The sequence below is a fragment of the Triticum aestivum genome, chromosome 6B, assembly GCF_018294505.1.
Source record: "Triticum aestivum cultivar Chinese Spring chromosome 6B, IWGSC CS RefSeq v2.1, whole genome shotgun sequence".
Lineage (NCBI taxonomy): Eukaryota > Viridiplantae > Streptophyta > Magnoliopsida > Poales > Poaceae > Triticum > Triticum aestivum.
In genome coordinates this window covers 586831294-586847061 of record NC_057810.1, presented here as the reverse complement: position 1 = coordinate 586847061, position 15768 = coordinate 586831294, and positions in this window count along the sequence as shown.

Genomic DNA, 15768 nt, shown 5'->3' with positions numbered 1-15768 from the left:
GAAACATTTAGCATTGGGCTTCAAATGGTCTTGTTGAAAATCGGAGTACCATAGACATGCTTCGAGATAGCATTGACATGGTCATCAGGTGAAGATCAGACTTTGGAAACACGAAGGATCCATCAGGAATGACTTGTAGAATAAGTCTTACAATTTCCTCATGGACGAATGGCAATCCTTGCTAAAATGGAAACTATAACAATAGGCCTCTGGCCAGATGGGCTAGGCATGACATCATATTACCGGGTCATAAAGGACCAATCATCATAACTCCTGGAAAGTTGTCCCAACCATCATATCTGACCGAGATTCAGATCCGATTGGTGTCATGATACCTCAGACTTAGGATACCTAAGAAGAAAAGGTGCAACACAAATTGTCGAGATGACATTGCAAGATCCTCGAGAAATGAACTATGGAAGCGGGTTTCTGAAGCAATAGTTCATCATTAAACCAAGGAGAGGACAAGGAGGTGTCTGGTGAACTCAACGACAATTCACCGAGATTCCCAAAAGATGGATTTCCACAATTAAGTGAACAAGGAGATAACATTTGTCAGATCAAATGATATAAGGAAGTATGCTCGAGGTAAACATACACAATTAACATTGGTTGAAAGGTGCACCCGAAATATGGGTTGGGTTGCACGACCAATGTCAGAATGGTGATTCAATAAGCCATAGTCGTAGAATGAAACTATAGGCCAATAACTTCAAAGCAAGAGGGTTGCTCGAAGTTTAGAATTTACACATCACAGACCATTTGTCAGTATTCCGGTTAGAAACATCACAGGGACCAAGAAAGAATGGTGATGTTAATACGTATCACTGGTATCAAGAATTCTTAAGGGTGGTGAATTTCTCACAACATTGAGGACATAAGAGATGTTAATGTTCCAAGGTAAAGAAGAACAATTACTGGATAGCAAGGAACTCAAGGTATAACACCAAACAAGAACAAGCTTGTGTTGGTGGGAAGGCAATAAAGTGGTCGATGATAACGCAGATCATCGAGGGCAAGGATGGTATTTCTCATCATGAACTCATTTGATATCCTGGAAGAGCTCATAAGGTTGATGATGATCACGACACACTTTGTCGAGAGATTTCAAGATGTAATCGATCGGCGATAACATCAAGTCAAATGAATGATGAAGTGAAAGGTTATTGGAACCAAGGGTACGACACAAACTCGAAATCAAGCTTGTTGTCCAAGGAGAAATGATATGATGAGGAAGATCAACGTAAGCTTAGCTCATCATCAAATAATTGTGCTACGGGAAGAAGGACCGGGTAGCACAGTTAAAATTTAACATGGTAATGATATAGCCGATCAGGCTAGGAATGTCTTGAAGGATTATTAAACTCATAAGCAACTAGATTTACTTAGATTTATTGAATTGGAGTGCGGGATCGATTCACTTATCGGTGTTCTCGGTTGACGACAACCCAGAACCCAGGAAAATTGTAATCGGTGAGAGATAACAGTTGATGAAGAACCCATAAGAAGTTATGTAGTACCCTGACATTCTTGCGGTACCAGAGGGTATACTCAAGGGTAGAGCAGGATAGAGGTTGGACAAGTGAAATCATTTGCAGAAGGCAAGCACTTAAACTTGTCCAAGAAATGGGAAAGAAGAACAATATGGTCGAAACCACGGTCGCTGAAGGCCAAATCCTAGATATAAGATGAACTTATACCAAAGGAATAATTCATTTAAGAGAAGCTTTAATGATAAGATCTACATCGTGTCCATGGGCATGAACACAAGTTCAAGGTCGACTCCCACTTATCCAATGCATAACCTTTCATTCACTTCTCACGTTCGATGAAGTTGCAGTGTTGAAATTTTATCTGGTGAAGCACCAGAAGAGTATGACTCGTGAAAACTTTTGGGATCACACGGTTTAGAGAAGGCATATGTTCAACCCATAGGGGCTTCTTAGAAACATATACCACAAGTTTCAAGAGTAATTAACACAAGCCCGAAAGCAGAGCATGGTTGGCCAAGTAGAGGATACAACTTAACAAAGGCATTATGTATCAGGGGAAGAACTCACAAAGTGATCAAATGTGAAGGACACTGTCGGATAACAATCCAACAAAGGACTTGATGGTCCACAAAGGATCTGATATGAGTATCAGAACTCAACTAGAGGAAGAAGAATGCAAGGAGATCAAATTATAGAAACAACTGGCTAACTCAATTGTCAAATGCAAAGGAATTATGATTTCCAAATCAAGGGATCAGAAGCAATGCTCTGATTAGGGATGGATAAGTTGAATAGCCTTAGGGTACAATCAACGACAATTGGATTGGTCGAGAACCAATTCCAGTAAAAAAAAATGGAAGCTCAGCCGGAAAGGTAATTTATAAGGATCAATGAGGATTGCGTGTAATCGCAACATATTGAGTCAACAGACTCAAAATGATAATGACAAGGAATGTCAATAAGATTTCTATACTTATGGGATTAATCATAATGAAAGCAAACAAGAAATTCCAGAGCAATAGGTTGCTGAGGATTTTCGGAATATCGGGTGGTATTTCTAAGACTTTTGTGTAACACATGAACAACTGGGGGATGGGCGGATACTCGATAAATGCGAGAATTAACCGTAGGGGTATTCAAGTGACAAGAACAGCAAGGCAGTAAGCTCAAGGGATTATCGAAACCACGACGAGTTTTTTTGGGTATCTTGTAATAACAAGACCACTGGGGATGAATGTAAGAATAACAAATGCAAGTAGTTATCCATAAGGGTTTGCGGTGGAAGGTGAATTGCAAACGCGATGAACACAAGTTCTCGGGTTAACAGCGGAGAGTATCTTCAGGGTCTTCGGGTGCAGCAGACGATCATCAGTAATAAGGGGCTCTCCGGGTGAAAATGATAACGAGATCCTAATGTTAGATTTAGCAAAATTCATTTAACCCGAATAGAAGAGATGTCAGAGTCCCAGAGTATAGGTCGAGGAATAAAAGATCCTAATACCACCCAATGGCGACATGGGCCATGGGCCGCACAACCATGTTAGTAAAAGTTTTGTAAAGTCTAGACTCAACTTCGGCCAAGGAGTTGGAAAGGGGGATTCCTACAGGCAGTCGGCTCTGATACCAACTTGTGACGCTCCCGATTCAATCGTACACTAATCATGCATGCAAATGTGTATGATCAAGATCAGGGACTCACGGGAAGATATCACAACACAACTCTACAAATAAAATAAGTCATACAAGCATCATAATACAAGCCAGGGGCCTCGAGGGCTCGAATAAAAATGCTCGATCATAGATGAGTCAGCGGAAGCAACAATATCTGAGTACAGACATAAGTTAAACAAGTTGCCATAAGATGGCTAGCACAAACTGGGATACAGATCGAAAGAGGCGCAGGCCTCCTGCCTGGGATCCTCCTAAACTACTCCTGGTCGTCGTCAGCGGGCTGCACGTAGTAGGCACCTCCGGTGTAGTAGGGGTCGTCGTCGACGGTGGCGTCTGGCTCCAGGGCTCCAGCATCTGGTTGCGACAACCAAGTAGAAGGGAAAGGGGAAAAGAGGGAGAAAAGCAACCGTGAGTACTCATCCAAAGTACTCGCAAGCAAGGAGCTACACTACATATGCATGGGTATATGTGTAAAGGGCCATATCGGTGGACTGAACTGCAGAATGCCAGAATAAGAGGGGGATAGCTAGTCCTATCGAAGACTACGCTTCTGGCAGCCTCCGTCTTGAAGCATGTAGAAGAGAGTAGATTGTAGTCCTCCAAGTAGCATCTCCAAGTAGCAACTCCAAGTAGCAACTCCAGTAGCATCGCATAGCATAATCCTACCCGGCGATCCTCTCCTCGTCGCCCTGTAGAAAAGCGATCACCGGGTTGTCTGTGGAACTTGGAAGGGTGTGTTTTATTAAGTATCCGGTTCTAGTTGTCATAAGGTCAAGGTACAACTCCAAGTCGTCCTGTTACCGAAGATCACGGCTATTCGAATAGATTAACTTCCCTGCAGGGGTGCACCAACTTACCCAGCACGCTCGATCCCATTTGGCCGGACACACTTTCCTGGGTCATGCCCGGCCGCGGAAGATCAACACGTCGCAGCCCCACCTAGGCACAACAGAGAGGCCAGCACGCCAGTCTAAACCTAAGCGCGCAGGGGTCTGGGCCCATCGCCCTGAGCATACCTGCATGTTGCGTGGGTAGCCGAAAGCAGACCTAGCCTAGTGGCGTTCCAGTCCAATTCGGCGCGCGCCGCTCCGTCGCTGACGTCTGAAGTGCTTCGGCTGATACCACGATGTCGGGATACCCATAACTACTCCCGCGTAGATGGTTAGTGCGTATAAGCTCGTAGCCAACTCAGATCAAATACCAAGATCTCATTAAGCGTGTTAAGTATCCGCGAACGCCGAACAGGGCCAAACCCACCTCTCTCCTAGGTGGTCTCAACCTGCCCTGTCGCTCCGCCTCAAAGATCCACTCGCGGGTGCTCCACCAGCCGACCCGACTTTAGTCTCCACATGTATCATGTATAAAGTATAGTATATACCCGTGATCACCTCCCGAGTGATCACGGCCCGATAGTATAGCACGGCAGACGGACAAGAATGTAGGGCCACAGATGGAATACTAGCACCCTATACTAAGCATATAGGATTGCAGGTAAAGGTAACAACAGTGGTAACAAGGACAGGCTATGCATCAGGATAGGTATAACAGAAAACAGTAACATGTTGCACTACTCTAATGCAAGCAGTATAGAGAAGAGTAGGCGATATCTGGTGATCAAGGGGGGGGCTTGCCTGGTTGCTCTGGCAAGAGAGAGGGGTCGTCAACACCGTAGTCGATCACAGGGGGTACCGGCAGCGGCCTCGGGGTCTACCGGAAAAAGTAACGGAGGGGGAACATAATAAATAACAGAGCAATCAAAGCATAACATGACAAATGCGGTGCTAGAGGTGATCTAACGCAGGGATAGGTGATACCGGTGAAGGGGGGAAACATCCGGGAAAATATCTCCGGTGTTTCGCGTTTTCGGGCAGAGGAGCCGGAGGGGGAAAGTTGCGAGTTCGATAGGTTAGGGGTGTGTGGCGGACGAACGGACTGCGTATCCGGATTTGTCTCGCCGTTCTGAGCAACTTTCATGTAGAAAGTATTTTCATCCGAGTTACGGTTTATTTTCTATGAATTTCCAAAGATTAAAGCAATTTTTGGAATTATTTACATAAACAGAAAAAGGAAATATGACGTCAGCATGACGTAGGAGTGACGTCAGCAGTCAACAGTCCGGTTGACTGGTCAAAACTGGCACGGGGGACCCACCTGTCAGCCTCTGTTACTTAACAGAGCTTATTTCAAACTAATCAGGGGTTATTTAGCTACTGGGCCCCACATGTCAGTGACTGGTTAGGTTAACTAATTAGTTTTGTTTATAAAACATTTAATTAGAGGATTAGGCAGGGGGGGGGCGCACGTCAGTGGCTGGGGGCTGCCCAGTCAGCATAGTTGGCCAGGTCAACAGGGGGCCAGGGGCCCCAATGGCAGTGACCCAGGGGGTGGCCCCAGGTGTGCCAGCTCAGCGTGGCCGGCGGCTCAACGCCGGCGACGCCAGATGCGGCGGCACGGCTCGGATCTCTCCGGAAAACGCGTACAGGGCTCGGGGAGGAGCGGGGCTAGGCTCATTCGAACAAGCTCTCAGCGCCGCGTGCAGTGATGGCCGTAGCATCGCCGGACTTGGTCGGAATCGGCGCCGGCGAGCGGCGGAGGCGGCGGCGTGCACGTGTGCTCGACGAAAATGGAGCTACGGTGCGGTATCGAGCAAACGGAGAGGCTGGGGAGTAGCTACGCGGTGTGGGGAGTGCAACGGGCTTGAGCCCGTGACCAAAAGGTCACCGGAACCTTGCCGACGGCGAGCTCCGCGGCGATGCGTTCGGACGCTCATCGGGGACAGCGCTAGGAGGCACGGGAGAGAGCGTGCGCATGCGTTTTGGGCTCCTAGGAACCCCAGGAGCACAACGGTGAGCTCGGGTGAGCGGGTCAAAGGCCACAATGACGGCAACGACCTCGTCGACGGCGACGTGTTCAGGCGCAAGCAGAGCGGCGGCTACGAGAGCTCAAGAGGCCAGGAGGGTGAGGGGAGAGGATGAGGGGCTCACTGCGCGGCGCAAGAAAGGCCCGTGGGAGGTTTAGGAGCTGCCGTGCAGTGGATCGACGCCGGCGAGCTTCTGGGATCCGAAGTGGAAGACGAGGCCGGGGCAGCGTTCGGGGGCGCCCGACATCTTGTGGCTCGTCGGGGAGGTGTAGTCGAGGGAGGCGGAGCGGTTGGACAGGTCGGCGAGGTGAACGGGCCTCGGTGGCCGCGAGGACGAGGAGAACGACGGCGAGCGCGCTCGAGATCAAGCGAGAGGAGAGGGGAGAGGTGGATCTGGGGGAGGGGAGGCGCAAAGGCGAGCGAGAGGGGGCAAGTGGGAGAGATGGGTGGAGGCCGAGGCATCATGGTGGCCTTATCCCCTCCCGGCGTTGGCGCTGGCGAGGTGGTCGGGCGGGGACGTGCCCCTGTAGCGACACGCACCAGGGGAACAGGAATGAGGGGAGAGCGACCGGGGAGGAGAGCTGGGCCTGGCCGGCTGGGCCTGTCTCTATGGTCTTAGGCCCAGGGGCAGGGGCTTCCCCTCTTTTCTTTTTCTTTTTTTTGTCTGTTTAGTTTTTCTCTTTTGTATTTTCTTTTCTGTTTTATTTTAAGTTCCCTTTTTATTACCGTTTTATAAAACATTAGCACCTAAATTTGTATTTATAAATATACTACTGCCACCTTAATTCTCAACCGAAAATAAAATAGTTTAATATTTTATAAAATTCAATAGGCATGTATTTAACTGTTCTAACTACTGTGTTAATTATCTTAGAGCCTTTAAACATTTTATCAAAGTTTGGTTTCTCCACCATAATTACCGCTGCATTATTTAGTTCACTCCGAACATTTTAGTTTTAAGTTTGGAAACTTTTGTTGTTTGCCTATGTTTTAAATTTGAATTTGAATCGGGTTCGAATCAACGTGAGTTTAACCACAGTAATGGAGGTGACGTGGCATCATTAGCTTGGGATTACTGTAGTCTAATTATCCGGGCGTCACACTGTTGTTGTACCTTACCTGCTTATCCTAAACTGCTTAGTATAAGTTGGTTAGTGACCCATCAGTGACCCCCACCTTGTCCTTGTCGCCCCTGCTTCATCATCGATGCCTCGATCAAAATGATCGACGACCAGAGCCCGACACCTCACATCACATCACGCCCTTTTTGTTTCTCGACTCTGCAGAGCTACTATCGAGTGCCGGGGGTGGTACCTCATACACCACTCCTGATGAGATCTCTGTAGTGTAGCTATTCGGTCGTGGTCATCGAGGGTGATTTCTCCTTAACCACTTCCGATACGACTCTGTCGTGCAACCCCTCAAGTGTGAACCTCGAGGGTGGTTCCTCTTACGTTCACCTTGATGATTACATCGAGTGGAATCCATCGAGGGTGATTCCTCGGGTTTCCCCCTTGATGTTTGGACACACGGTTACCCGAACTTTACTTGATACCATTGTTGAAGTTGGGTCGGCCCTGAGGGGTACCCGCGAGTTGATGTGAAAGTCGGGCGGGCCTGTAGAGCACCCGCGAGTTTTCCATGTGGCACGGCCGGGCAGTCTGGGCCCTTGCTGTAAGTCCACGAGACGGGGCGATGGGGTCACATTATCGTGAGTCTCTGCTCGTCTCCGTGAGCCCCCAATGCACTAACAGGTTTGGGTATTTGTTCTGAGTTTGCCTCTGGCCTTTACGCACTAACCACCACGCGAGAATAGTTATGGGCCTCGATGTCGCAGTATCAGCCGAAGCTTTGTCAGACGTCCAGTTCAGCAGTGCGGCACGATCATATCGTGTTGGTCATCCGAGGCGGTGCTGGTATCCACCCTGCTCGCAACGACCTGGAGTGCTGCGGGTGATGGGCCCAAGAGCCCAGAGTGCTTAGGATGTAGATCGGCGGGGACCTCCCCATTGAGCCTAGGTAGGGCTACGACATGTTGATCTTTTGAGGCCGGGCATTGACCCAACAAAGTGTGTCCGGCCAGAGTAATCAAGTGTGTTGGGTAACGTGGTGCACCCCGGCAGGGAAGTTATATATTCGAATACCGTGTCCACGGTAATGGACGTTCAGACTTATATCCTGATCTTATATAACTAGAAATGGATACTTGAGATATGTGATGGATATGTGGCTCCGAGATTGCTTTCCCGCAGGGAGTCGGTGAAGGATCTTTGGGTGTTGTTGTTACAACATGCTTGTTAATTAAACTGCTATTCTTTTCTCTTCTATATGCCGCAAGATGCTTGGAGCTGCTTGAAGATGCTAGTCTTCGATAGGCTAGGCCTTCCCCCTCTATTCTGGCATTCTGCAGTTCAGTCCACAGATACAAACCTTCCTTTTGATACCAATGCATACTTAGTATAGATCTGATGCTTGCGAGTACTTTAGATGGGTACTCACAGTTGCTTTGCTATCCTTTTTCCCCCTTCTTTCTTCTTTCCGGTTGATGCAACCAGATGATGCATCCCTGGATCCATATGCCACCGCCGATGGATGCTACTACACGGAGGCCGCCACCAACCAGGAGTAGTTAGGAGGTCCCAGGCAGGAGGCCTTGCCTCTTCGATCGTTGTTGCTTTTGTGCTAGCCTTCTTAAGACATCTATGTTTAACTTATGTCTGTACTCAGATATTGTTGCTTCCGCTGACTCTTGTGTATCGAGCTCTGTATTCGAGCCCTCGAGGCCCCTGGCTTGTAATATAAAGTTTGTATTATTTTATTTCTGTCTAGAGTTGTGTTGTGATATTTCTCGTGAGTCCCTGATCTTGATCGTACACATTTGTGTGTATGATTAGTGTACGATTGAATCGGGGGCATCACAAGTTGGTATCAGAGCCGACTGCCTGTAGGATCCCCCTTTCTAACTCCTTGGCCGAAGTTGAGTCTAGTCTTTGAAAAACTATTCTACTAACATGGTTGTGTGGCTTACGGGCCCATGTCGCCATTGGGTGGTATTAGGATCTTTTACTCCTCGACCTTTACTCTAGGACTCTGGTCTCTCTTCCATTCGGGTTAAATGATTTTATTAACTCTAACTCTAGGATCTCGTAAATACTTTCTCCCAAAGAGCCCCTCACTCCAGATGATTGCTTGGTGCACCAGAAGATTCTGAAGATACTCTCCGATGTTTTACCAAGTCCCTTGTACCCTTCGGCGTTGCGATCCCTACCACCGATAAATCCTTAGGTGTAACTACCTACATTGTCGTTCATACAATCATTCCTTGTTGATCTTGTTATTACAAGATATTCTAAATTTCTCCTTATTTGTTCCGAGAATACCTTGTGCCTACTGCCTTGCAGTTCCTTGCCGTATGAATACCCCTACGGATAATTACTCGTTCTTATCGAGTATCTGCTCATCCCTAGTTATCCTTATGCTTCATAAAATACTTTGTAAGACATTCCGAGCTTTTGATGACATCTGTCGCCTATTGGTCTAGAAGGTCTTACCTGCCTACACTCTGGTCAATTCCATATGCCTAGCAGTATCCATTGACATCCTTTGTCTTTATCATCTTGAGTCTTTCGATTTGATATGTTTGTGTTGCAGTCATCAGTTGATCCTTATAGATTATCTTTCTGGCTGAGACATCTTCCCGAACATGAGCTGGTTCTCGGCCAATCAGATTGCCATTGATTGTGCCCTAAGTCTATTCAACTTATCCATCCTTGGTCAGAGCATTTACTTCTGATCCCTTGATTTGGAAATCATAATTCCGTTACATTTGAGCCCTGAATTGGTTAGTTGTTTCTATAACCTGATCTCATTGCATTCTTTCTTCTTTTGATTGAGTACCATTGCCCACATCAGATCCCTCGTGGACCATCAGATCCATTCTTCACGGGGACTTTCTCAACATCTGTACCGGAAGAGGAACGCTGGAAGATCAAAGTATGGGTACCTGGGAGGACATTTGCGCCAACAACGGATCCTATTGATTTCTACTTGGATGCACCAAGCTCGAGTATAGGAAAGAGCATGGCTGCCCATATAACCTTTGGACACATATGTGAAGTGTATCACAAGGAGCTGGAGAATACCATTTATCAAATATGTGGTCGCCGAGATGACAAATGGGAGATGATTCGTACAAGGAGGGATGGATCAATTGCAGCTTACATTCAAGAGATGGGAGATCATATTCGTCGATAAGAGAATCAACAAATTATCCACATGAAGAAGATCAAGAAACTAGTGAAGAGAAACAACGAGCTAGAAGAGGAACTCAAGTCTACGCGCGATGGATACAAGAAAGAGGTTGCCGTACTACTAGAGAAGCAAGAAGACCTGAAGTGGAAGGTAGGAATATCAATGGACAATATCAAGCGAGCAACGGAGATCCGTTCAGAGGAATACATCATCCTGGACGACACCGACACGGATAGTGATGCAAGTGATGACAGTAGACGACTACATTGACGAAGCTGGAGCAGATATCATGGAGTCTTTGCTATGTCTTAAGCTTGCGTTGGTTTTCCTTGAAGAGGAAAGGGTGATGCAGCAATAGTAGCGTAAGTATTTCCCTTAGTTTTTGAGAACCAAGGTATCAATCCAGTAGGAGGCTCCTCAAAAGTCCCACGCACCTACACAAACAAACAAAGAACTCGCAACCAACGCAATAAAGGGGTTGTCAATCCCTTCAAGGCCACTTGCAAAAGTGAGATCTGATAGAGATAGTATGATAAGATAAATATATTTTTGGTATTTTATGATATAGATTGGAAAAGTAAAGATGCAAATAAAAGTAGATTGAAAGCTTATATGATAAAAGATAGACCCGGGGGCCATAGGTTTCACTAGTGGCTTCTCTCAAGATAGCATAGGTATTACGGTGGGTGAACAAATTACTGTCGAGCAATTGATAGAAAAGCGAATAATTATGAGATTATCTAGGCATGATCATGTATATAGGCATCATGTCCGCGACAAGTAGACCGACTCCTGCCTGCATCTACTACTATTACTCCACACATCGACCGCTATCGAGCATGCATCTAGAGTATTAAGTTCATAAGAACAGAGTAACACATTAAGAAAGATGACATGATGTAGAGAGATAAACTCAAGCAATATGATATAAACCCCATCTTTTTATCCTTGATGGCAACAATACAATATGTGCCTTGCTGCCCCTGCTGTCACTGGGAAATGACACGCAAGATTGAACCCAAAGCTAAGCACTTCTCCCATGGCAAGAAAGATCAATCTAGTAGGCCAAACCAAACCAATAATTCAAAGAGACTTGCAAAGATAACTCAATCATACATAAAAGAATTCAGAGGAGATTCAAATATTTCTCATAGATAAACTTGATCATAAACCCACAATTCATCAGATCTCGACAAACACACCGCAAAAAGAGTTACATCAAATAGATCTCCACAAGAGAGGGGGAGAACATGGTATTGAGATCTAAAAAGAGAGAAGAAGCCATCTAGCTAATAACTATGGGCCCGAAGGTCTGTGGTAAACTACTCACAACTCATCGGAAGGGCTATGATGTTGATGTAGAAGCCCTCCGTGGTCGATTCCCCCTCCGACGGAGCACCGACGGAGGCTCCAAGATGGGATCTCGCAGATACAGAAGGTTACGGTGGTGGAAATTATGTTTCAGTGGCTCCCTGGATGTTTTTGGGGTACGTGGGTATATATAGGAGGAAGAAGTACGTCGGTGGCCGCCCGAGGGGCCCACAAGATAGGGGGCGCGCCCAGGGGGTGTGGGTGCGCCCTCCACCCTCGTGGCCACCTCGATCGCTTATTGACTTGCACTCCAAGTCCTCTGGATCACGTTCGTTACAAAAATCACGCTCCCGAAGGTTCCATTCCATTTGGACTCCGTTTGATATTCCTTTTCTTCGAAATACTAAAATAGGCAAAAAAATAGCAATACGGGCTGGGCCTCCGGTTAGTAGGTTAGTCCCAAAAATGATATAAATGTGTAAAATAAAGCCCATAAACATCCAAAAGGGGTAATATAATAGCATGGAACAATAAAAAATTATAGATACGTTGGAGACGTATCAAGCATCCCCAAGCTTAATTCCTGCTCGTCCTCGAGTAGGTAAATGATAAAAACAGAATTTTTGATGTGGAATGCTACCTAGCATAATTCTCAATGTATTTTTCTTTATTGTGGCATGAATGTTCAGATCCAAATGATTCAAAATAAAAGTTCATATTGACATAAGAAATAATAATACTTCAAGCATACTAACAAAAGCAATCATGTCTTCTCAAAATAACATGGCTAAAGAAAGTTCATCCCTACAAAATCATATAGTGAGGCTATGCTTCATTTTCGTCACACAAAAATGTTCCCAAATTCTACACCCCCGATGACAAGCCAAGCAATTGTTTCGTACTTAAATAATCTCAAACTTTTTCAACTTTCATGCAATACATGAGCGTGAGCCATGGATATATCACTATGGGTGGAATAGAATATGATGATGGGGATTGTGAGGAGAAGACAAAAAAGGAGAAAGTCTCACATTGATGAGGATAATCAACGGGCTATGGAGATGCCCATCAATTGATGTCAACATGAGGAGTAGGGATTGCCATGCAACGGATGCACTAGAGCTATAAATGAATGAAAGCTCAACAAAAGAAAACTAGTGGGTGTGCATCCAACTTGCTTGCTCATGAAAACCTAGGGCATTTGAGGAAGCCCATCGTAGGAATATACAAGCCAAGTTCTATAATGAAAAATTCCCACTAGTATATGAAAGTGACAACATATGAGACTCTCTATATGAAGAACATGGTGCTACTTTGAAGCACAAAATATGAGACTCGCTATATGAAGAACATGGTGCTATTTTGAAGCACAAGTGTGGAAAAAGAGATAGTAACATTGCCCCTTTTATTTTATTTTCTTTTTCTTTTTCTCTTTTTTTTCTTTTTTTTTCTTTTCCCCTTTTTTGGGCCTTTTTTGGCCTTTCCTTTTTTCCCTTTTTCTTTTTTTTTCTTTTTGGGGACAATGCTCTAATAATGATAATCATCACACTTTTATTGATTACAACACATGAATTACAACTCGAAACTAGAACAAGATATGACTCTATATGAATGCCTCCGGCGATATACCGAGATGGTGCAATGAATCAAGAGTGACATGTATGAAAAATTATGCATGGTGGCTTTGCCACAAATACGATGTCAACTACATGATCATGCAATGGAAATAACAAAAGTAATGCATGTCATGATGATAAACGGAACAGTGGAAAGTTGCATGGCAATATATCTCGGAATGGCTATGGAAATGCCATAATAGGTAGGTATGGTGGCTGTTTTGAGGAAGATATAAGGAGGTTTATGTCTGATAGAGCGTATCATATCACGGGGTTTGGATGCACCAACGAAGTTTGCACCAACTCTCAAGGTGAGAAAGGGCAATGCACGGTACCAAAGAGGCTAGTAATGATGGAAAGGTAAAAGCGCGTATAATCCATGGACTCAACATTAGTCAAAAGAACTCATATACTTATTGCAAAAATTTAGAAGTCATCAAAAACCAAGAACTACGCGCATGCTCCTAGAGGGATAGATTGGTAGGAAAAGACCATCGCTCGTCCCTGACCGCCACTCATAAGGATGCACAATCCAAGGACACTTCATGTTTCAAATTTGTTACACAACTTTAACCATACGTGCATGCTATGGGACTTGCTAACTTCAACAGAAGCATTCTTTAAATTCATAATCACCCAACTAGCATGACTTTAATATCACTACCTCCATATCTCAAAACAATTATCAAGTATCAAATTGATCATAGCATCCAATTCACTTCCTATGATAGTTTTTATTATACCCAACTTGGATGCCTACCATTCTAGGACCAATTTTATAACCATAGCAAATACCATGCTGTTCTAAAAGACTCTTAAAATAATATAAGTGAAGCATGAGATATCAACAATTTCTTCAAAATTAATCCACTGCCGTGCTATAAAAGATATAAGTGAAGCACTAGAGCAAAAACTATCTAGCTCAAAAGATATAAGTGAAGCACATAGAGTATTCTAATAAATTTCAATCAAGTGGGCTTCTCCCCAAAAGGTGTGTACAACAAGGATGATTGTGGTAAACTAAAAAGCAAAGACTAATATCATACAAGACGCTCCAAGCAAAACACATATCACTTGGCGAATAAAAATATAGCTCTAAGTAAAGTTACCAATGAACGAAGACGAAAGAGGGGATGCCTTCCCGAGGCATCCCCAAGCTTAGGCTTTTGGCTATTCTTGAATATCTTGGGGTGCCATGGGCATCCCAAGCTTAGGCTCTTGCCACTTCTTATTCCATGGTCCATCAAATCTTTACCCAAAACTTGAAAACTTCACTACACAAAACTCAACAGGAAATCTCATAAGCTCCGTTAGTGCAAGAAAGAAAAACCACCACATAAGTTACTGTAATGAACTTATTCTTTATTTATATTGGTGTTAAACCTACTGTATTCCAAGTTCTTTATGGTTCATACCCTTACATACTAGCCATAGATGCATCAAAATAAGCAAACAACACACGAAAGGCAGAATCTGTCAAAAACAGAACAATATGTAGCAATCTGTAACTTTCGGTTCCTTCTGGAACTCCGAAAATCCTACCAAAATAGGACGTCCTAGGCAATTTGTCTATTGATCTACAGCAAAAAGAATCAACGCAAAAGCACATTTCTGTGATTTATTGAATTTTTTTAGTGAGCTCAAAGTTTCTGTTTTTCAGCAGAATCAAATTAACACATACCATAGGTTATCCTATAGGTTCTACTTGGCACAAACACTAAATAAAACATGAAAACACATCTAAACAGAAGGTAGATGCAAAATTTATTACTAAACAGAAACAAAAACAAAAGTAAAATTGGGTTGCATCCCTATCATTTAAAGCCTTTTAGCTAGGCATTGAGATTTCAATGATGCTCACATGAAAGACAAGAATTGAAGCATAAAGAGAGCATCATAGAACATGTGACAAACACATCTAAGTCTAACATACTTCCTATGCATAGGCATATTATAATCAAACAAATTTGCAAGGCAAGCAAAAACTAGCATAAGCAAGGAAGAAGAAAGAGACGATGGCAATCTCAACATGACGAGAGGTAATTTAGTAAGATAAAATTTTCTACAACCATATTTTCCTCTCTCATAATAATTACATGTAGGATCATAAGCAAATTCAACAATATAGCTATCACAAAACATATTCTCAACACGATCCACATGCATGCAAACTTGACACTCTTCCAAGATAGTGGGATTAACATTAACTAAAGTCATGACCTCTCCAAACCCACTTTTATCAGAAATATTATAAGATTGAACACACTCCAAATATGTGGGATCTAAAGTTGACACTCTTCCAAACCCACTTTCAGTATTATTGCAAACACTATTATGAATCTCATATTCATCATGGGGGTTAAATAAATATTCAAGATCAAAAGAAGAATCACCCCAATCATGATCATTGCAACAAGTAGTAGACATAGCAAAACTAGCATCCCAAGCTTAGGGTTTTCCATATTATTAGCACAATTGTCATCAAGATAATTTATAATAAAATCATTGCAATCATGCTTTTTATTGAAGGAACTACCAAGTATGGGTGCAATAGCAACGATCTCAT